The 21,418-nt window shown below is 42.5% G+C and overlaps 1 protein-coding gene across 1 annotated transcript in view; it reads left to right on the top strand.

The window, feature by feature from the left end:
* The first annotated feature begins 10,963 nt into the window (after positions 1-10,963).
* Positions 10,964-21,418, top strand: part of RAP1B (RAP1B, member of RAS oncogene family) — a 36,621-nt gene continuing 26,166 nt past the window's right edge. The window contains exon 1 of the mRNA XM_069852510.1: positions 10,964-11,079. The gene's annotated coding sequence lies outside the window, so the exon portion shown is untranslated. The remainder of the gene's footprint in view (positions 11,080-21,418) is intronic.

Raw genomic sequence — 21,418 nt, 5'->3', positions numbered from 1 at the left:
TGATATTGCCAGATATCAGCAGCTTCACTTTTATTTAGATGCATTTAATCTGAAAATATGGTAAAGTCCCAGGAAACCAATATTTCCTTAGTTTTATGCAGCAGAAATAAACGTCATTTGCTGCAACAGTAGCCTCACTTACGTGGGACAGACCTTCCAGCTGGAATTTCCAAGCACCTCAACATTTCTACTTAGCCAGGCTTCCTGCAGGGTACATATCCATTCTCTGTGCTGTTGGTTACTTGAGCTATGATCTCTAGCTGCAGTGACACTGGGTGCGTAGCCTTTGCCCTTCAGCAGGGGGGAAACTGCAGGGCATTTGTGCGAAATTTTGGGTGACGTGCAGAAGAACAAAATGGTGTGTACAAAGGAGCAAACACACCCTGCCAATCTGAGAGGCAGAGAGAGACTCATATTCAAAACACTCCTTGTCAACAACACAAAGTTTCCTGGTCCAGTGGATTTACTGTCCTGTTTTGAATCCGTGTGGTGGTCCTGTGAGGCTTAGAAGCTCCTCATTCCTTAGACCCGCTCTCTGTCAGGACTGCAAGGACAAAGGTAGCACCTCGCTTTGAAAAGCTGCTTAATTGCAGGGTGAAGATACCTACTGAGATGACTCTGTGGAGCATTGCATCTTAGCTGCTGGCAGCTGTTAATGGCGCTAGCCAGCACCAAGGCATAAATAAATGTCATTTACTGTCTCTGGATGAGGTATTCAAACACAGAAAGGCAGGTAACCCTCTAGCCTATAAAACTCCTATGAATATATTGACATTTAACTATTATGACTTAATCAAGATTTGTAAATCTTAGAAGAAGTAAGTGATACAGTCAGTGTCAAAACAAGAGAATGACACAGCACTGAGTTGATACTAGCCAAAGATACTTCCTGATGACCTGAAAGCCGCACCTATCTACTGCTGATGCTTGGGGCAAATTATTTCTGTAGGCTTAAACAATTAGAGATATCCTTCTGAATGATGTTTATCTAATGCTGCTTTCTTCACCGTAAAGTCTGTTAATGCAGCAGTTGAGCAACTCCAGGAAGGCACAGTTATCCTGAGATAATCAGGAGCCTGAGGGCTCGGAGGCAGTCATCTGTGTTCTCTGCCCCAATTTCATCGGTATATTAAATGAAAAAAAAAAAATCTTTATGTTAATACGTCATGAAGGTCAAACATTTCATTGCAAAGGAGTGTGGAAATTCACAAATAGGATTCCCAGAGCAATCCTAACCTTATGTTTACATATATATAGGTACAAAGCATTTTCCCAAATATTATCACTGCTGTAACTCAAAATCTATTAGAAATGTTGATAAATTATAAGGAAAATGATGCCTCAAAAATCGTGTGTTTGTTTATTTTCCTCCATGTATGTGTTTATGAAATGTGTGGATAAGCAAGTAATCAATTAGTTCAATTTCACTTTGGACGTGCATTTAGCCGTATTCTTTGATGATTTTTTGTAATTTGTTGATATATTACATGATTGCCTACACAGGAGGGCAGAATTAAGTTTGATGGATCAATCTTGCAACACAATGTTAAATATTTCCATGTCTCCATATAGGTTCAGCTAGTAAGATTTTTGCTGCTGACATACTCTGGAAGAAAATGGGGTTGAGATTTATTAGTGGTGTTTAGGATTCCTAATTATGTGCCAAGCCACCTTGGAAATATACTAACAAACCTGAAATGAGCTGTAAGGAGCTGACAAGCATCTATATGACAGAATGGTTTGTGACTCTGTTGTGAACAGGGAGCTTATTACGTAGCATTTAAAAAAATCCATCTGCAGAGTGTAAATTGGACTGGTACATGCACAGCTTTTCAACACAGGGGTCATGAATGTATGTATGTGACAAAGAGTCATGACACTGTCCTCCCTCACTGCCTCAGAGAGCCATTTAATCACATCCTGGCTAGATGAGCAGAAATCCTGAGTATGGAAAACGGTGAGAAGTACTGGCCCAGTGAATTGATGACACTCAGTGTTCTCCGTACATTAAATAACGTGGGCAGCTCTGTTCCCTCTCTGGAGTACATGTGCCCATATACTGCAATCCCCACACATGCAGCCTTCGTGGAACAGCCTAAACCATGCACAGAATGTTCCTGGGAACTACAACTCCACGTTATGCTTGGAACAGGGCAAATACACTGAGAGCAGGACATGTGTCAGCCTGGGAAATCCTGAAGCACCATAGAACTTCTACAAAAAGGATTTCCTCCTGAGGGCTTTTCCACCATTATTGACTGTCCAAAGACTGACAAAAAAAAAACCACTTGAACGATAAAAAGCTATCCACAAAAACTGGCTATAAAATGACTGTTATCTTTGAGGCACTGCTCTTTCTCTGAATCCACTGTTATGTATCAAAATTGTTAAATAACACAGTACTAATCTAAGAGTGTTTTCAGGGAAAAGAAGAAAAAGGTACAGTCCTCTCTTTTTAGATTATTGAAGGAGTATGAAGAAAAGAAAAAAGTAAGTGCTGATCTCTCAGCATAAATTTCAGTATTGTAGTAGATGAAAGGAAACTTAAAGACTATTTTGAAGCTGATTATATCACACAACCCCACCCCAGAACTAACTTGCAATCTTTAAAGTGTTGTGTTAAAGCAAAAAAAAAGAGAGAGGAGATAAAAGATAAAGAAAAGAATAGAGGGTGAGGGGGACAGTGGCTGTTTTATAAAATAATGGAATGACACATAATAAAACTTAGATGAAATTACATGGGTTAGAGAAAGATGTAATGAAATCCATTACTGCAGTTCATTGTGTCCTCATTGGAGTCTAAAATTCCCATAATTTGTTAGTTTTTTACAGAAAAAGAAGAACAGAAGGAAAAGAAACAACGTAGAAGTGTTAGGAAAAGCAGGGAGCAAAACTAACAACTCAAGAGGCAATATGATTTAAAAAGAAGGAAAGACTGAGAGTTTTATTTTATGTTACATTGCTAAAATCATGGCCCTGTGCCTTCCTTCGCATGAAGTGAATCTGGAAATGCCACACAGCATCCGCAAAGCAGCCACACAACTAGCATAGCCAGTGGAGTATCACCTGAGCACATGAAACACAGCACCGGAGCAACAGGACTATCACCTTCACACAAGGAAATGCAACACCAGTTTCCACTTGGTCCCTATCTTCAGTAGTGATTCACAGGACTCCTTACTTCACCCAGCCTCCTCTTTACGCTAAAATACTGTCTAGAGCTCAAATGCGAATAAAATTAGGCTGCTCGAGGTTGTAATAGAAGATTCTGTGTAATGCAGAGGTAGCTAAAAGGCTTGGGACCTTGGAGCAATTCTGAATTTGTAAGAAATGTTTGGAAAGGACAGCATTTTCATTTCAAATGCGTATTTTTATTAATAAAAATTGAATGTAACAACACAGACAACTCATGGGAATAGGATATTATGAAATCTTCAATTTGAAGTTCAGCAGGACTTCATGGAAGAGCAGTAGTAAAATGAATGGATTCATAAAATAAATCTATTACACAAACAATCTATTCAGAACCTCAGGCCAGTTAAAGAACAAGAAGGGATTTGACCCTGGAGTCCTTCTCAAATTGACAGCAGAAGAGGGTAAATAGGTTTTTGGCCTACTAGCTGAAAAAACACCCTGAAAGATGGGCTAAAATGAACCAAGCAAGCTGTGAAGAGGATAGTGAGAAAGAGCGAAGGGACGCAGAGCGAGCCATTGGCGTATCTCTGCACAGTTCAGATGCCATGGACCATAATAGCGCTCACAGGACACGAAAAAAGTCAAAACATTTCCAGACTGTGACCCACAGCCTTATTTGGAGATAGTTTGAATATACGCACTCATGAAAAAACAGCAAGCTTGTCAACATTTTCTTGGTTTTACATTGGTTTTTGGGGGGATACAAGGTTTCACTAAAATATTACATTCCAATTAAAATATACAGTTGGATTAGTGGTAAAGACTTTAATGAAATGGCTGTTTGAGAAGTTAGCCACTTAAAGACTTGTTAAGAAAGAAAACAAAGAATTTTTTATCAGCTAGAAAAAACCACAATGCATTCTTTTTGCAAAAAAAAAAAGATCAATGAAAAAAATTACTCTGCTGTTTTGTTAGCTTTAAAAGGCAAGGAATATGTGTATTCCTTGGTGTAGACTCTAAGAATTCTCATTAAGACCTCTCTCCTGACTGTAGTTTCAGCAACAGCTTCCATGACCAGAGGAAAGATGTGGCAGAACAAGGCCATATTTACAAAGAAAGCTAAGAAGAAAATGATCTAATAAACTTACGAAATAAATTCTCCTTCCCGTGCAGTACATTTTGTTCTTCTAACCAAACTGATACCAAAACTAATGAACAGCTAACATAACTAATGATTTCAAGAGATGCCTGCAAAAGCTTTTGGCCCATTGCATTAATTAAGGCTTGATTCTGAAGTGGACAGAAACGAAAGGAAGCAAAGAAAAATTATATCTATATTTCAGTGTAAATTGCTGTGTTATTTGGGATATAATTCTGCAGCTGGGAGAAGCAGCACAAAAAATACTGCGCCTTTCCAGATATGTCATAATTAAATATACTTGTTCCTGTTTAATATTGATGGAAACCAGAAGTGAATATATATTTTAAATGCAAGTACTGTTAGATGTTGCACATCCCTCAGAGGCTGAATTTAAGTCCTGGTATAAAGCTCATTAAAATCAACAGTAACTTCTCCTCTGTCTCCAGTAGTGTCCGAATCTGCATATAAATGAGTTTTCGGAAAAAGAATAACAACGAAAAAGAAAAAATATCAAAGAACAAAGAAAGTTACAATAGTTAAAATGTAGTATTTACATTCAGTTTTAATTATTTTCACTTTTCCTAAGTGAAACACCTTCCCTGGAGGTGTTTAAGGCACGGGTGGACAAGGTGCTGAGGGGCATGGTTTAGTGTTTGATAGGAATGGTTGGACTCAATGATCCGGTGGGTCTCTTCCAACCTGGTTATTCTATGATTCTATGATTCTATGATTCTATGAAAATTCTGTACTTTCAAATTCTAGTAAACAGAGTCAAAAGCACTCACTTCCCGTGTACTTGATTGGGACTACCACTACGGTCCCAGCGCTGTCTTTGCTCAGCCTATTCTATTCTGCTCAGTGCATTTCTCTAAAATATCTGGTAAAAGGGTGAAGAAGGACATTCCCAGGACGCCTGCAGAATTATACAAGGGGTAAACTAAGAGTTAGTTAAGAACTTTATACTGCCATGTTATCTAAATTGCAAACGTACCAGTCATCACCAGTTAACTGCTGTGGCACCCAGTCTTTTTATGGAAGACTTTGAAGAACTATCCAGATATCACAGGAGCTGGTGATTCAGAAGGCAGTAACCTTCTTTCGGCATCATCTGCTGCTAAAAGTGTTCTTCTGGAAAAGGGAGGAAGTAAAACATCTGAAGATTTGAAACTGTTGAAACATCTGCAACTTTTAAGAGAAATGTTCATCCATATCCTGGACAGATTCTGCTCCTGGTAATTACATTTCCTCTCTAGTTCCAATAGGATACACTATTCTTCTTTCACTCTTTTAAAACACTTATTTTGCTGTGACAATCTCGTATCTAGTCAGCCAGTTGTCCAATGCAATTTGAAAGATCTTTTCAACACAGGATAAAATGAACTAGGTTTTTCCTTTTGCCAGGTTAATCCTTAATTTTAAGAGTTTAAATTCCAAAACTTGGGGCGTTTTCTTGAATCTGTCAGCAGTTCTGAGTACTGTGCTTTCACAACACTTATGTTGTGAAACAGCTATTCCTTGCTTTATCTGAAGTAACTGCAGTGATATAAAAAGTAGTCTCTCAAAGGCAGGAGAAAATAGATTAAAAAATGAGACCCTGGTAAGTAAATGTTGACATTTACAATTCAGATTGCAGCAGCGTCCATTGCTTGTTCTTCCCCACCTTAGAAAAACAAAGGCAAATTTTGCTCCTCGAAGTAGTTATCATGGGGTGGGAGGGAAACAAATCAGAAGATAAAGGGAAGGCTACACTATATGAACAATCAGTAGGATTTGGGCCAATGGCAGGGAAGAGGTTTAGTCCAGTATAAAATAAACTGGAAGAGTCATGGAACATCCCTAAAAGACAAGAAAATGCATTAATTTCAAGACAGTTTGGAGGTGGAAAAGGAGCAGAGAAGTGACTTGAGAGTCTTCCTCAACTGTGAGGTAAACAAATGGAATGTGAAAAAGACTTGGGGGGGAAAAAATCTCAGGGTTAAGTTTCAGTCAAGCTTGCAATTAAACCCCTGGCTTTAAGCACTTTGATTAGTAAATGGCAAAGCATCAAGAAGATGCAATAAAGAGAAATTAAGATTCAGAACTGTATAATAGAAGCTATGTCAGAAGTGAAGATAATGAACTGATGGAACTGATAATTATCAGTGTGAAAATCTCAGGCTGAAGCTGTATCAATAGAGAGGAAGACACAAAGAAATAGCATCAAGTTTGCAGGGGAAGACATACCTCTGAAAAGTCTCACGGAGCTGTTCAGCAGGCAGGAATTCCCACTGTAAGTGACTAAATCTTCTAAGTGTGGAGAAATATCAAATGAAACTCATGTTGAACGATAAAGAATGATAAAGATGTCTCACACATGTATGTCTCAAAAATAAGAGACATTTTTTCTTTAGTGTTGGAGATTATGTCTCCTTACTGCTCTCACAACCCAAAGCACATTCTGATCTAGTAAACACTCTTGTGCTGGAACAACCAAGTCTCTGAGCTAAGAATGGACCCCTTTCAGTCCATTCACCAGAAAAGACAAGAACTCTGCTTCCTCACTGAAAGCAAAGCATCCTCCTACATTAACCAAATGACATTTCTTTTCCCTCTAGGACAAATTTCTAGAAAAGTTCACAGCTAGCTGGCATGCAGCCAGTGCAACATTCCCTGGCACCGCATGCCCATTGAAGTTCAGAGTTTGCTGGCACGAGTCCGCACTGCATTCTGTCCCAGAGATGGCTGAATTTCAGCAGTAATGAAACTGCAATATACACAGAGCCACATTCTTCGCTCCAACACCCATGCAGCCCCAGTGGAAACAATGCAGGCAAAGTTAGAAAAATTACATGGAGGTGATCAAAGGCCACTCTGTCAAGCTTTTATTAAAGCATTGTTTAAAAAAATACTCCTTTTTTCCTCCAAATAACCTATCAATTCCCCCCAAAAAAACAATTCCACAGAACTTTTTAACAAAATCTGTCAGCATTCTCCTCCTCTTCTTCTACCAGACAGGATCTTACATGTTCCCTCATAGGTGTTCCAGCTGTAGCCAGCGATGAGCAGGCTGAATTAGCTCCAGCTAACCACTGGTCATTGAAAAAAGATGTTTTTGAAGTACAGGTAGGCAATGGGTAAACTGGGAGACGGAAGTTTCAAAGGACAAGTGGTACAGTACTTTGGAGAGGTCTATTTTTCATTAAGGTTTGTGGGAAAAAGCCGGTCTCTCCTGTTTTTTTTCATTTGGTGAGCAGGTGGCTGGACGTTTGACCTCCTTTTAAAAACTCCAGATCTGTGCTGGGCACAGGCAGGCCTGCTAAGAAACGCTGATACGTCTGTGTTGTTTCCATTCAACACAACACCTCTTTGGCCCCATCTCTCCCATTTTCTCTACACTCCTGGTTCTCTGGGGAGCTGCTCTGTCACAGGGTCACCTCCGTACTGGCACAGTTGCTGGAGTGACCGTCAGCGAGAGGCTCAGGCACATGTGAAATGCTTAACACGCTGGGCAGAACAAGCCGTGTGGAACATCAGGTGAGCATGCCTAACAAGCACACCAATTTCTATTCGCCACTCACGCTGACATGAGTAAAGCTGGTTTAAGAACTGCACTGAGGGTTAGATGATTCATAGGAAAATCCAAATGTAAGGGCCCGATTTATATTCAAAGTATGCTGCTGCGAGAGTTGGGGAAAGGGAACACTTTATCTCTTGCTCAGAATGGATCCTAATTGCCTATTTCTTCTAGTTGCAGTGATCAATCTCCAAGCATGTCTATATTAAGTAAACCATATGTGTATATACGTGTACATACACTTCTTTTAAAATATTGAGTTTCCGATTCCCCTGTATGAAACTCAAAAGACCGAGATCTGCTCACAGGAGATTCACGCAGACTCCCAAAGGCCCCTTCCTGTTTTCTCGTTTTATAGCAAAGAGCCATATTTGCCCCACTGCCTATAAACACAGGGCAATTAAAGGCACACTGTAAAGTATCATTATGATAATGACACACATCTGTTCCCAGGATGCTGCCTGTTATTTGCGATTAATCTAGTTCACCAAAGAAAGTTGTGAGGGCAGCAGATATATCTTTCTGTTTGTTCTTTTCCGCTGTACAATGAATATTGCTGGGAGCTGATAATAATACCTACTGACAGAAAAAAAAATGAAGAAACAGAGACGTTTTCTATCTGGTGAGCAAACACACTACACAGCAAATAACTGCATGAGATACTCTCATGATTTTTACTTGATAGATTGTATTAAACTTATTTTGACACCTCTCATTAATGACTTTTGCCCCAGTATAAGATTGCCCTGCTGGAAAAGGACTGGTTTCTATGTACTTGAATTCTCACAATTTGAGCTCTCTTGCATTATCCATCATTCACAGGGATTCATTATCAAAGTACTGCACAAGGGTTTAAGCTGTAAAACACCAAGAGATTTGTCTGGACTTTGGAAGAGATTTTACGACGCATTTGGGAGCAACACTCGAAAGAAAAATATTTTTTAAATGCGTCACTTTCAGTATGCTTTGAATCTACCTAAAGCTTCTCTTACCAAAGGAAGTTGATTTCTCCAGTCAGCCTTTCCCTCCCTTTGCTCTGAGCCCTAGCCTCTCCCACACAATCATTTAGAATCATAGAATCACAGAATAACCAGGTTGGAAGAGACCCACCAGATCATCGAGTCCAACCATTCCTATCAAACACTAAAGCTATTTGAAGCTATATGGTCTCCAAACATTTTAAGCAATGAACTCTCCATCATGTAATTTGGGGAAATACGACCTTTTTTTTTTTTTTTTAATCCCTTTTCGATCTCTGTGCTACAAACAGAAAGCCTGTGCTTCCTCCACACCCACTTTCCTTGCCAGAAGCCTCGCTGCAACTTCCTGTCAGTTTTACACACTCTGCTGTGGGCTTCCTCTGTGCAAAAGTTTTATCTGGCTGTACCACATTAACTATTTGCTTACTAAGTGTTTCTTAGAAACATAAATGCTCATTTATTTTTAACCTTCATCAGTTAAACACTTTGCAGCTGGAAAATATTAGCCACGCTCGGGGCCGAAAAGTGACTAACATTATTTAGGACTGAAAGAAGAGAAAGGCTAAGAAATACTATAATTATTTGCAGGCGATTGATATCCTGCTTTGTATCAGCAGGGCTAATGATAGGCTGCTCACATTCAGAGGTGAAATAACCCACATAAAACCAGTAGTGTGTTGCATTTCTAAATCACCCTTCATCAGTGGATCTCAAACCCCTTTCAGAGATGTAAGAAATACTACCTTGGCGCTTATGGTTCCAGCTCTAGATGCTCTAAATTAACTTCAAGCAGCCATAATATACTTTCGACCCACCTTTAAGGTGTGACTTAACCTACAGCTCCTACTTGGGCCTGACAAGACCTTAGGAAGAGAGGGACCACGTTATCCCAATGGCAGTCTGGGGAGAGAAAGGACCTTGTTTTACTGACAGGTTGTGGTGGAGCACAAGGCATCTTAGTGGTTTAGTAGTGGACAGGTATGGTTGGGGACTTGATCTCAAAGGTATTTTCCAACCAAGTGATTCTATGATTCTATGATCTTCAGGAATGTCCGACAGGGTTGGAGATGGGGTACAGACCATAGGCACAGCAAGCCAACCCCAGGCTCTAGACTCCAGCTTTAACAAACTTTTCCAGCCCCTGGCCACTGAAACGGAGCATTTGGCTCACGCTCCATCCTCGTCTAAGAAGCTCCTAAGCCGGTGCCCAAGGGGCAGGGTGCGGGGGGCTGTCAGTGCCCCAGGTGTGGGGTGCTGAGGGGGTGCCTGTGCCTTGGGCTTGGGGTACAGGGTGTGTCAGTGCCCAGGTGTGGGGTATGGCAAGTGCTAGTACCCCAGGGTTGTGGTGCGGGGGGTGTCAGTGCCCCAGAACTGGAGTACCGGGGTGCCCGTGCCCCGGGTGTGGGGTGCTGAGAGGGTTCCTGCACATCAAGACTGGGGCATGGGGGATGCCAGTGCACCGGGATTGGGGGGTGGGGGGGTGTCAGTGTCTCGGGACTGGGGCACGGAGGGGTGCGAGCACACCGGGGTTTCAGTACAGGAGGGTGAAAAGTGACCCGGGATTGCGGTGTGGGGGTGCCAGTGCCCAGGGGTTGGAGTACGGAGGTGCTAGTGCCCTCGGTGTGGGATGGTGAAGGGGTGCTTGTGGGTCAGGATTGGGGTATGGGGGGTGTCAGTGCCCTGGGGTTGCGGTGCAGGGAGTGCCGGTGTCCCTGGGCTGGGTGGTGAAGGGTACCAGTGCCCCGGGGCTGGGGCACAGGGGTAGAGGGGTGACAAGCGCCTCGGGATTGGGGCACGAAGGGTGCCAGTGCCATGGGCTGGGGCAGGGCGATGCCTGCGCCTCAGGGTCAGGGTACGGGGGTGCCATTGCCCCGGGATCGGCGCCCGGGGTTGGAGTGGTGCGGCTGCCAGTGCCCCGGGGCTGGGGTACGGGGGGGCGGGGGCACAGGGGTGTCGATGCCCCGGGGTCGGGGCCCGGGCGCTGCCATCGCCCCGCACCCCCCTTCGCCGGCAGCCGGGGGGGGGGGGGGGGGGGCCAGGGAGCGCTGGGGGAGGGGCGGGGCCCCGCGCGCATGCGCAGAGGGAGCGGCGCGGCGGAGGCTGCCCCACCCCCTTCCCCCTCCGCCCCGCGCGCCGCCCCCGCCGCGCCAGAGCGAGGCTGGGCGTGCGGCGTCACGGCGACGGCCCCAAGCCGCGCCCCGGCACAGGCAGCGAGCGCAGCGGGCGCAGCGGCTCGGCCGGCGAGGCGGCGGAGCGGGGGGCGCTGTCTGGTAGGTCGGTGGCGGCGGCGGCGGTGGGGCCGGGCGGGGCGGCGGGGCCGGTGCAGGTGGCGGGGCGGGGACGCGGCGGGGACGCGGCGGCGCGGGGAGTGGGGGGAAGGGGCGCGAGCCCCAAACATGGCGGAGCGACCGGAGCCGCCGCAGCGTCCGGGGGGAGGGGGGGGAACGCGGGACGCGCACCGGGGCGGTGGGGGTTGGGGGGGGGGGGGGTAGCGGGGCAGACGCCGCCGCCGAGCCGAGGGCCCGGCCCTGCCCTTGGCCAACACCTCCCCCCCCGCCTTCCTCCTCCTCCTCCTCCCGGTCCTCGGAGCAGAAGTTGGAGCGGAAGCGGAAAGTTGTAACCCGGCGGGTTCGGGGCCGCGGGGAGGGGCGGGTGACGCCCGGCTCGGCCGCGGGCGGGGACGGGGACGGTCCCCAGGCTGCCCGCGGCGCTGTCAGCGGGGAGTCCGAGCCCCGCCTAGTCCGGTCCTCGGCGAGGAGCTGCGCGGCGGGGAGAGCGCGCTGAGCGCTGCCCGCGGCCGCCTGAAGGGAGGGGGCGGCGGGGTGGGTGTTGGTCTCTTCTCCCGAGCGATTAGGCCGTTCCCTCTCCTCCTGTCGCCTCGAGCTGCGCCGGGGGAGGTTCAGGTTGGACATTGGGAAAAATTTCTTCATCCAAAGGGTTATCAAGCGCTGGAACGGGCTGCCCGGGGGGTGGTTGGGTCACCACCCCCGGAGGAGTTTAAAAGACCGGTAGGTGATACGATTTGAACTGGTACAGCCAGACTCGATGACCTCCCTTCCAACCGAGCGATTCTGTGATTTTGGGAATGGCTGCCAGGGTTGGAGGTGGGGTGCAGACCACAGGCCTGGCACAGAAAGCAACTCTGGGCTAGAACCTAGCGATTCCATGAGAAGTTGGGTGCGGTCAGTGGGGTGCAGCACCCCGAGACCAGCCGGACACCCTGCGCACCGCAAATACGTGTGCCCGGGGTAGCCACAAAGTGGGACAATTGGGCGATGAGTTCCCCTCCTGCTTGTTCACAAAAGGAAAAGGGAGTGACAGGGATGTTCTTCTCATCTAAACAATTTTCCCCCGCCCTGTGTCAAAGCAAATGGAAGAATTTGACTGACGCTTCCTGGGCCAAAGCAGTCTTGTAACCTTGTACCAGTCTGCGTGTGTTGGTGAAGATGCGGTAGAAGGAAAGCAAAGTTTGTAGAGGGATGAAATAAACCCAAATCCAAGTGGTTTTGAACTGTCCTTGGATTACAGAAAGAGGATAATAGCCCAAGGTTTTCTGCAAGGAAAGATTAGTGTGCTTTTGCTCCCATTTCTGCCGTAAAGGAATGAGGTGTTCTGTTTCTGGTAAAACAAATAAAAAAGTATTTTTCTGTACTGTTGTGAGGTGTGATAGTCAAGTAGCACGGTTCCAGGAGGGGAGGGTGTTTCAGAGATGCCCATCTTGAAAATTGCCCGGGTTGAGTGTGTGTGCTTGCATTTAGATGTTTTGATTAGTGTAATTTGTTTTGTCTTGAATGTAACAGCTGCATCTTACCCCTATATCAAATGTGTGGACGGTGTATAACAAAGATTTTTTGGTACTCTTTCACAGTAAAGTATACATTGAAATTACTTTTACAAAAAACAAGTCATGAGATGCGCTTTTTTTCATAAATTATGATTAAAAGGCAAAGAAGCAATCACATTTTCTTATATAGTAAGTATTCAAAACCAAATGTATTTCCCTTTGGAAAGAGATTCTTTTGTCCTCTCTGGAAAACTTGCAAAATGAATCAGACTGTCTTCTTTTGGATTACTTGCCTCTGTGTTAAAATTCCAAGGTTTTGCAAAAAGAAACCCAAACAACTTGCTGCAGCCAAGTGTTTAACTTCCTTTATTCATCGTGTCTCTTTTGACTCTTGCTTAAAGGCTATCTTGTAAACTTCATACTGGCTAAGAACAAGCTGGGTGAATAGTGGAGGTTGCCATAGCTGTTCATATCAAAGGCTTTGCAAATAAACTTTTTAAATATTTAGACGCAGTGTTGTATTCCTTGGTACCTGCATGTTTTCAGGGATGCTTCTTGTAGTGGTATTAACTACTTCAAGTTCAACTTGCAAGTGTAGTGTAAAGCTTTAAGATTATCTGTAGCTAATTAACTGGGCTTTGATTTGCACTGTACAGTGTAAATGTTGTGTATATTTTTTTCAGCAAAGCTGATCATACTTGGAGCACCTGTCTGCCTGGTGAAGTAATCTGCAAAACAGAGTTGAAAGACCATGACTGTTAAAACAGAACTTGTATGTGGGGTAAAAACCCCCAAGTAGTCTTTTTACTGTCTGCAACTGTGTCTCTTAGTACTACATACATGCTCCAGATAATTTTTCTGAGTGGAATTTAACTTGTGCTATTTTGTACAAAGCTCTGCTGCAGGACAGTTAGTCAAAAATAAATTTGAAGTGAGCCATGACAGTTCTTTGTGCTGTGCCAGTTTTGCAGACTGAAAATGCGACTGCCTTCTTAATTGAGAGTCTTTCTGGAGCAGAGGCAAACAGATGGGAATCTAGGTGAGGGCATACAAAAGGAGAAGAAAATTACTTACATGGGTGAGGAAGGAAGTGTGATGAAGATTACACTGTAGCTTGTGATCTAACAGTAAATGTGACAGGGAATGAAAATAAACAGTTGTCCACCTATCATGTGGGATGTGGGAAGTGCAAGAGTCACAGAAGTACTTGGTACTTACAGCTATAGTGCCAATCCTGTCATCCACAGAGCTCTGCTAGCTGCTCAGAGTTAGGTACAAAGAGGTGCTCTTAAGGTTAAGAATATCTTTTAGATAAAACAGGCACTCTGTTGTCCTTGGCTGTGTGGTAAGAGGTAGACCGGTCCTGTATGAATTGGCCCATCTCAGTAGCACTTAGATGAGTTTCAGATACCTAACTGATGTTTGAGAGTGTTCTTTAGGATAAGCTCAAGTTGCTGCGGGTTTTAATTAGAATTGCTCTTTTAGTAAACACATCACTACTGTGTGCGGCAGAAGTTCATGTTTATCTTGTGATTGCAAGCACTGCAAGCATCATCTTTTGCCTCAGAACAACTACAAAAGCATACTGAAATGCACTGTGTAGTGTAAGTGTGTGGAATCCCTGCTGAGTTGGGGGCAGGCTTCCGCTGTGTTCTGTTGCATCTAGGTCAGATAGAGGAATATTTCAGACAGCCTCCTTGTTTGGAAAAATTGAAGGAGTATCTACAGTAACTTCATCTTCATATTTGAAGGCAAACTTTGTTTTCTTGCTCTGACATGGTCAAGATGGTCTGTTTCTATTCTTCTTGCATAAAATTGGAGGGGGGTGGCGGGGAGGAAGTTCTTTTTGTTACCTGAATGCCATTATGCCATTAATAGAAAATCTGTTTTCAAGTTGATTGTGTGTTCAAAGTTGTTCAGCAGTTGGCTGCAGTAGAGCTTTGTATCACACATGAACTATTTAATGTATCACTTTCTCTTTAGGACCTGTCAACCATGAGAAAACAGAGTGGTACAGGTGTGGTAGAAGCAATGTTCTGATGAAGCTATGGCAGTTTGCTTGTAGTAGGCAAGCACTGTTTGGAGAAAGTCAATACCTTGTCTGCTGGCACAAACTGTCTCTTCATGGAGCAGTTGTATGAGGCTACCTTGAAAAGGGGCAGTAGGTTCTGGCTTTAAGCTCTTACCTCTTGAGCTTTAGAATGCCTAAAGAAACACTGGACAACTAAAAGCAAAAAAGGAGTTTTGTATTATTGGGGGTGTATGCCTGTTTTTGTATGCCATTGTGAGCTCCTGACATTTGTCTCCTCTAGCAGTAAGGAAGGGGAGGAAGACAGTAAGTGCCAGGTTGGAAATCTGCCTGTTAGACAGCTTTTGAAATACCAAATGATTTGGGGGCCCTTTAGCTCTTCAGAATATTCTTTTTCCAAGAGCAGTGTTTTAATAGTAATTTTTACTACAGCAGCAGTAAAGTGAAGGTTACTATGAGACCCTACAGGAACATAAGAGTTAAAGGAGCATCATAGGGTTGAACTAGGAAGAAGAGGCATTTGACAATATCTTGTATGTTGTTGCATTCGGCTTTCTAGTTATTAACCTGAAGACTTGATCTTATTTGAAGTAAAGCCCTACTATGCAACTCTGAAAAGAGACTGCCAATTACAGTACACATGGTTAGTTCATTCTTGGCCAAGGGAGGAAGGCCAGACTGTAGTGCAGGAGTGGGACAGCCTAGCTCTTCTAACAAGACTGGTGTTTGCATCCTGAGGCAGAGAAGCAGCATCTTGTGTTTCTCTCCAGCCTGAGATTCTCTTCAGGGAACCCCTAGTTTCTTAGGTCATTTTATATCATTCCTGCAGCTGTTGCAACACAGGAAGGTGTCCTAAATCTAAATGACTTGACCAGATCTTCTGCAAAAGGATATTGTCTGCTGCTGTTACTCATTCATCAAGTAGTTTTCAATATAGTTCTAATTGTAGAGCTGTGAGAAACTTTCTATCATTAAATTTCTGGATAATATCGAAGAACTAGAACAGGAGAACAGTTTATTTTCATAACCAAAGACAAACTTAAAGCAAGGATCTGTAGTTACAGTTCTTTTATTTTTTTTCATAGAACACATGAGGAGAATGCTTTTTGTATTAAAATTTGATGTGCATATTACTGTTACCTGTTTTAATTATAACAGTTAAGTCTTGATTTCAGTAAGTAAAGGCTAGCCCCCTCTTCAGTTAATCTAAAATAATTTCGAACACAGTCCCTGCAACTGATTGGTTTTGTTTCTTTGTATTAGTTGTCTTAGCTTTGGAAATCTTGTTATGTTTTTTTCCACTCATAGTCTCTGTTTCTACAACCTAACCAGTGATGCCTTCATATTTTTTTTTTTTTTTTTTAATCTCTAGAACGAAGAGAAATTCCTTAAAAGCATTTTTTATATATCGGGAGGAAGCAAAAAGAGTACCATCACGTCTGCATTAAAGATGAACTGTGGAAATATGCAAGTTACCTGTGTGGAGGTTAAGAGGGGAGTTATGGGAGACAAAAGGAGGACCTGTACGTTGCTAGGTGTGGCACTTCAGCACTGCTGAAATCAAAGCGTTTTCAGGAGTTGCGAGGCTAGATCAGCTGCTTGTGTGTTTTTTGTTAAGGTTTCATGCGTGGTCGGTATTTTTTATTTAAGATGAAGCTACTATGCTGAACAGCACTTGGACTGCATCGGAACCCAGGCACCAGTGATAGTTGAGTGTGCAGTAGTACAATCCTTGCTGGCAATTAATAAAACTTTTGTAACATCTGGCCTCAAAAGTGACTCATTAGAAGACTACTGGAAGATTGCATTGTGGGGGTTTTTTTGAATGTGGAGAAAGGTAAACTGAAATGTAGAATGGAAGTAATTTATTAAGTGGAAGTTATCTAAGAATCTTATTCTTTCCAGTGCTGTGTTTAGGATTAGATTATTTGTTTATGTGATATTTACAGCTGAGGCTGACCTGTGTGTGGCCGTGTCCAGGTGTTATGTGGTTAGTTAAATGTGGGGTTGGTCCAGGAGTGTACAGAGCAGGAACTTCTTTTATTAATCTTGCAAATGTGACACAGTTAAGGCAAATTGTTACACAACGTTAAGATGCAGTCAGTAACCCTCCACTGATTTTCGTTGTGAAGCTATTTAAAACATTCTGAAAGCTTTATATGCAATATGACCTATAAGAATGGCCTGCCTGGCTTCCCGTGATTGCTTTTTGCATACAGCACTGCTGAAGGATTTTCTTGGAGTTGGGAGATTATATAGGTGAATACTGCAAGCAAAATCTTGACTCTTATGCATACTAACTATATAACTTTAGAAGCGGAAGGATACATTGTACTGTCTTTCTGTGAACCTTCTGACTTGTTTCAATGTGAGTGTGATGGTCTTGTTGCCTTTCAGGGAATGGTCCTTTTGTTACTTACTGCCTATTGTTAGTATTGGTGCAGGTGTACAGGAATGGATTTTATGATGAGCAGCATTGGAAATGAGCTCTTGGCAAATGTGAGTTCACTGTCAGAGTTCTTATACCTATTATACCGCTCCATAGATGAATTTACAAGATAATTTCATATCAACAGTATTCACTGAATACAAGCATACAATTTGAGATGCGTGTTCTTAGTGTGCTGCAAAATGCTGTGTTCAAAATCTTAGCTTCTGCTGGCATTAGTTATTTTGGAATATGTCATGCTTCTAGAAATTGATGTCAAATTACCATCTTAGCACTTGATGCAACATAAAAGCCTGTGTAATAGTCGCGTTGCATCAAGAAGGAGCACTGGAAGAGGCAAGAATAGCTGACTGTCATGCTGGAGAATCACTCGTCCATTTTTCTGACATACCTTTTTTGACATAAGTAGCAGGTTACGTGGGATTTCACCAAGGAAGAGAGACCCTGTTACTTGATATAGATCATTCTGGGCATTGAGTAAGTTTGGAGAGCGGTAGAGAGAACACTGTGATGCTATAATAAACTGTCATTCATAACTTTTTTAACTGGAGGCTCAAGTGTTCTTACTTTTGGTGTACAATTTTGTACTAGCTTTTTACATCTGAATGGTAGAGAAAAACAAGCATTTCTGAATGATACCTGTTTCTGTTCCCTGTACGTTCTAATAATTTATTGTAACCTTTTCTCCTTTCTTTCTTTGAGCAAGCCCATTGCATTTTTTTTATGTTCCTTTGTTGGTTTTTTTTTTTCTGATCTGCCTAAACCTTTTATTTCAGAAACTCCCAACACTAAACAGGTTCAGCCAGAGATCCCGCAGAGGAAGCTTGAGTGTGATAGTTGTAGTCCTGCAAAAACAGAGTATCTCAAAACAAGTCTTTACAATTAGGCTTTGGGCCATTGTATGTGCTGGTGTTTGGCATCGTTTTGATCTGTGTGTTGCTTTCTATCAAACTGTCTTAAGAGTAAGCACAGCAGAGAAGTGCTGTAGGAATTACAGTGAGAAAATAGGAATATTCCATATGAACCCTGGAATGAAAAGATAAAGTAGGTTATATGGGTTTATTCTTGACGAACAAAGAAGTCCTGATGCTACCTCTTCCTTTTCTGCTAGAGATCTGGGTCCTGTCTATCCAGGAAACCAATTAAGAAGCAGCATTAAGTGCATGTTAGTTTGGACTACAGTAACCAATATTTTGAACAGTGTGTAGCCTTGCTAACCGAAAGTACATTCTGCTTCTGGCCAGAGGCAAGGTATTAAGATGTATTTTGCAAATACTTTTTTTCAAAGGCAAATGTATCAATTTAAATACTTGTATTTTTGGGTAATGTAATTTTTCCATTACTTAATCTTATTGTGAACTACTTTTTAAATGAGATTTGGTGCTCTTAGGTTTCGCAGAGGAAAGCTGAAGCTTCTTTTCCAAGCTGGATGCTCAGTCTGCTCTGACAGAAGCGAAAACGAGGAACCGTTCATAGCTTTACCCACAGAAAGTTGAAGTTGTAGACCCCAGAATCTAAACAGAAGACTCGGTAAACTGGGAGTGCCCCAGGCAATGTGGAAATACAAGACTGGTTTCATGAAGGATAAACTTTCTGGAACAGTCAGGTTGGACTGAAAAGTCATTATTCCATTTCCACTCGAGCTGTGCCCAAAATATAACTTGTTTTGAGATGCATGTAACTATTCCTCAATGAAAGATGTAGGATGTAGTACTAAGACTTTTTCATATGCTGTGGAGGTTGTTAGAGTCTTGTGATTCTTAGAGGACTTGGCATGCTGATTTGTATTTAGAAGGGTCTTCCCATCCAAACTTCTGGAGCCTATTTTAAATTACAGTGTGCTTTGGACGTCATCATCCATTGTCAAAGTATGCATTTGATTTGACTTAACAGCAAAGCGAGTCTTAAGACAGGTTTCTCCAGAAAATGGCAAGCTTTGAAGATGTATAGGAACAAAAAACTAGGGGCTAAACAGGAACTAGAGTGATGGTAAGAAGATTCAAATAAATTCTTCCTGACACTTGATTAAACAGGTTGAACTCTCATTCATTTGGTAACTCTACTAAAGATCTGATCCGTGTAATAAAGTGGTGTGGGGCTAAGTTTGATTCAGATTAGTTTGGTTAAATTTATTCAGCTTTGTGTGTAGGTGTCATTGTGTCTATGAGCTCAGGCTTGCAAGCATGAATTGCTTACCTTTGGGTTCCTGCTCATAACTGAGATTTATTCCCGCTTCTAGACATTACTGACCCAGTAAATGACAGTTTTGGGGGTCTCTCAAAAGTGCATCAACTGCTCACAAAGCAGATGCAGAACTACAGCTTGGCATGTTAAGATGAGCCAGCTTTTCATGTAGTGATTTTTTTTTTTTTCTTTTAAACACCCTCATCTGAAGCTAACAACAACAGTTGCCTCGGAAACAATGGAGTTGTATGTGCATCTACATACGGGCAGGGATGTGGAGGTCAGCTTCTGCAGCTGTCATTTTCTACTTAAGGTGTGTTTGTGAGTTGGACTTCCCCTGAGGATTTGTCATCCCCAGGTTTGAGATGCTTCTGCCTTGCTGCCAGAAATGGAGCAGGGTATTCTGTCCATGTTTCAGCCACTTTGTTTGAGCATTTCAGACCTTGTACAAACCCACCTTCATCAGTGGATTCAGCTAATAAAGTTAACTGAAAAAAAGCAGTTAAGGTTGCACCTCCGTTATTGCAGAGGGAGCAAAATCATGTGGTAGGTGATGTTAGTTATTGCTGTGTGTTGTTGTACGTGTTTTTCAACTTAACCTTGGGACAGATGTCTTGGTCTTTAACAAAAGAACTGTTTGTGAAATTATGTATAATTTGGGTGACTGTGAGTGAAATCTGCTCATGTTCAAATACTGTGTTTCTGTTAGGGAAATATTGATTGAGAGGTCAAAACAGACATGAGTTGCAATTACTAGAGAGTTGGCTGCTGCAGTTCATTTATCACAGAAGAACTAATTTTATTCATGAATGCTAGTAGCTAGTATTCTCGATTTGCATAGAATCAGTGTCCTTTTGACAGATAAAACTTCTAATCTTAATTAAAATAATGTATGGGAGTTTGTAAGACTGCTCTCAGGCTACCAGCCTGGTTTGTAATAGAATAACTATAAATTGTACTGCGGAAGGATATTTTGTATGTAAAGGGCCTGTACTAGCCAGTCTTAAATGACTGGTAACAAAAGATCATATAATGAAAGAAATGTCCACATCTGTGCCTTGACGATGTGTTAATAATCTAAACAAACCTGAATTGAAACCAGTCTTTTACTAATGAAGACAGTGCAAGTGATGGTACCTTGGTGTGCAAGGTCTGACTTTGCCAGGGATGTTTGATGTGTGGGTTGTAGACAGCAGAAGGGACAGAATTTCAGGTGGCGTTGGAATTGCAGTTGAACGGAGCAGTGCCTTATGGTTGTACAAGGAAACCCAATACAACGCTTTACTGGTTCAGCAGCCAGTGTCACAATCAGAGTAAAGGTAGGATTGCCAGATGTCACGTAGATAATGCATGGAATTGGAGACTAGGTCTTGTTTCTGCAGCAGAAGCTAAGCTGCCTTTTTCCAAAAGAAAATATCTTAAGCCAAGTGGCAAGTTTTATTCTTGAAGTTACTTTCAATGCAGGAGTGCATTTTTACAAGAGAAGTATCTTGACTCTGAAAATTCCCTTGTATGACTCGTAGTCCTCCTGTTTTTATCTGGTTTTGTAGCTTGAAAGATAAAAATTACTGTAACCTATGGAGAGAAATCATGCTTATATTTGCTTTTAATCAGAAGGCTGCATATCAGCTGAAGCACATTGGGCACACCATGATGTGGCAATCCACTAATTGGTAAAATTTTAGAGCTAAATACTGATCCTTCTCTACAATGATAGCAGAGCCAGATTCACAGTAGTAAATTAGTATCTCAGTACATGAAGCTTGCTGCATGGTTAAATACTTAGCTTATGCTTGGCAAGATATAATAATGTGGTAATGATGCATTCTCTGCATTTAATATACTTGCAGTATTTTAAAAAATCTTGAGTGTTCTTTTTGTTTGTTGTCTGCCTGGATTTTTCCTTGGAAGCAAACATTTGCAGTTCAGCTTCTCAGGAATCATTTTAGATGAAGATCTGACTGGTAGAACCATGCGCAAACAACTGCATGGGGGATGGCAACTATTTTACAGAAATAGGGAGAAAATGTAAAACCATGGCAAACAGTCATCAAAAATAAGAATAAATCTGGTAAATGTTACAAACTCCAGTTGAGGCTTAAATAGCCTCTGCAGCTTAGGGGACTGCAAATTTGAATTGAGAAATTGAATTTTTGCACTAAG

This window comes from Phaenicophaeus curvirostris, chromosome 1 (genome assembly GCF_032191515.1).
Source record: "Phaenicophaeus curvirostris isolate KB17595 chromosome 1, BPBGC_Pcur_1.0, whole genome shotgun sequence".
NCBI lineage: Eukaryota > Metazoa > Chordata > Aves > Cuculiformes > Cuculidae > Phaenicophaeus > Phaenicophaeus curvirostris.
This window is presented reverse-complemented; position numbering and strand designations above follow the sequence as displayed.